The sequence below is a fragment of the Telmatherina bonti genome, assembly GCF_933228915.1.
Source record: "Telmatherina bonti genome assembly, chromosome: 4".
Lineage (NCBI taxonomy): Eukaryota > Metazoa > Chordata > Actinopteri > Atheriniformes > Telmatherinidae > Telmatherina > Telmatherina bonti.
Genome location: NC_136622.1, coordinates 36,982,229 through 36,984,875, shown reverse-complemented (window position 1 = coordinate 36,984,875; position 2,647 = coordinate 36,982,229).

Genomic DNA, 2,647 nt, shown 5'->3' with positions numbered 1-2,647 from the left:
CCTGATGAAGGTTTTCCCTCCTGGTTCTGGTCCTAATGGAGGTTTTCCTTCTTGGTTCTGGTCCTGATGGAGGTTTTCCGTCCTGGTTCTGGTCCTGATGGAGGTTTTCCTTCTTAGTTCTGGTCCTGATGGAGGTTTTCCTTCTTAGTTCTGGTCCTGATGGAGGTTTTCCGTCCTGGTTCTGGTCCTGATGGAGGTTTTTCCTCCTGGTTCTGGTCCTGATGGATCTTTTCCTTCCTGGTTCTGGTCCTGATGGATCTTTTCCTTCCTGGTTCTGGTCCAGATGGAGGTTTTCTTTCTTAGTTCTGGTCCTGATGGAAGTTTTCCTTCCTGGTTCTGGTCCTGATGGATCTTTTCCTTCCTGGTTCTGGTCCAGATGGAGGTTTTCTTTCTTAGTTCTGGTCCTGATGGAAGTTTTCCTTCCTGGTTCTGGTCCTAATGGAGGTTTTCCCTCCTGGTTCTGGTCCTGATGGAGAATTTTCCTTTCTGGTTCTGGTCCTAATGGAGGTTTTCCTTCTTGGTTCTGGTCCTGATGGAGGTTTTCCGTCCTGGTTCTGGTCCTGATGAAGGTTTTCCCTCCTGGTTCTGGTCCTAATGGAGGTTTTCCTTCTTGGTTCTGGTCCTGATGGAGGTTTTCCGTCCTGGTTCTGGTCCTGATGGAGGTTTTCCTTCTTAGTTCTGGTCCTGATGGAGGTTTTCCCTCCTGGTTCTGGTCCTGATGGAGGTTTTCCCTCCTGGTTCTGGTCCTGATGGAGGTTTTTCCTCCTGGTTCTGGTCCTGATGGAGCTTTTCCTTCCTGGTTCTGGTCCTGATGGATCTTTTCCTTCCTGGTTCTGGTCCAGATGGAGGATTTCTTTCTTAGTGCTGGTCCTAATGGAAGTTTTCCTTCCTGGTTCTGGTTCTAATAGAGGTTTTCCCTCCCGGTTCTGGTCCTGATGGAGGTTTTCCCTCCCGGTTCTGGTCCTGATGGAAGTTTTCCCTCCCGGTTCTGGTCCTGATGGAGGTTTTCCCTCCTGGTTCTGGTCCTGATGGAGGTTTTCCTTCCTGGTTCTGGTCCTGATGGAGGTTTTCCTTCCTGGTTCTGGTCCTGATGGAGGTTTTCCTTCCTGGTTCTGGTCCTGATGGAGGTTTTCCTTCCTGGTTCTGGTCCTGATGGAGGTTTTCCTCCTCTTTCTGGTCCTGATGGAGGTTTTCTTTCTTAGTTCTGGTCCTGATGGAGGTTTTCCCTCCTGGTTCTGGTCCTGATGGAGAATTTTCCTTTCTGGTCCTGGTCCTGATGAAGGTTTTCCCTCCTGGTTCTGGTCCTAATGGAGGTTTTCCTTCTTGGTTCTGGTCCTGATGGAGGTTTTCCGTCCTGGTTCTGGTCCTGATGGAGGTTTTCCTTCTTAGTTCTGGTCCTGATGGAGGTTTTCCGTCCTGGTTCTGGTCCTGATGGAGGTTTTTCCTCCTGGTTCTGGTCCTGATGGATCTTTTCCTTCCTGGTTCTGGTCCTGATGGATCTTTTCCTTCCTGGTTCTGGTCCAGATGGAGGTTTTCTTTCTTAGTTCTGGTCCTGATGGAAGTTTTCCTTCCTGGTTCTGGTCCTGATGGATCTTTTCCTTCCTGGTTCTGGTCCAGATGGAGGTTTTCTTTCTTAGTTCTGGTCCTGATGGAAGTTTTCCTTCCTGGTTCTGGTCCTGATGAAGGTTTTCCTTCCTGGTTCTGGTCCTGATGAAGGTTTTCCTTCCTGGTTCTGGTCCTGATGAAGGTTTTCCTTCCTGGTTCTGGTCCTGATGAAGGTTTTCCTTCCTGGTTCTGGTCCTGATGGAGAATTTTCCTTTCTGGTTCTTGTCCTAATGGAGGTTTTCTTCCTCTTTCTGGTCCTGATGGAGGTTTTCTTTCTTAGTTCTGGTCCTGATGGAGGTTTTCCTCCTCTTTCTGGTCCTGATGGAGGTTTTCTTTCTTAGTTCTGGTCCTGATGGAGGTTTTCCCTCCTGGTTCTGGTCCTGATGGAGAATTTTCCTTTCTAGTTCTGGTCCTGATGAAGGTTTTCCCTCCTGGTTCTGGTCCTAATGGAGGTTTTCCTTCTTGGTTCTGGTCCTGATGGAGGTTTTCCGTCCTGGTTCTGGTCCTGATGGAGGTTTTCCTTCTTAGTTCTGGTCCTGATGGAGGTTTTCCTTCTTAGTTCTGGTCCTGATGGAGGTTTTCCGTCCTGGTTCTGGTCCTGATGGAGGTTTTTCCTCCTGGTTCTGGTCCTGATGGATCTTTTCCTTCCTGGTTCTGGTCCTGATGGATCTTTTCCTTCCTGGTTCTGGTCCAGATGGAGGTTTTCTTTCTTAGTTCTGGTCCTGATGGAAGTTTTCCTTCCTGGTTCTGGTCCTGATGGATCTTTTCCTTCCTGGTTCTGGTCCAGATGGAGGTTTTCTTTCTTAGTTCTGGTCCTGATGGAAGTTTTCCTTCCTGGTTCTGGTCCTAATGGAGGTTTTCCCTCCTGGTTCTGGTCCTGATGGAGAATTTTCCTTTCTGGTTCTTGTCCTAATGGAGGTTTTCCCTCCCGGTTCTGGTCCTGATGGAGAATGGATCTGGTTAAACAACAGTAGAAAGGTGAAGTCCATTTTGTGATACATGGAGACCAGATTTAATTTTGATTCATTTGAAAAGTTTGAAA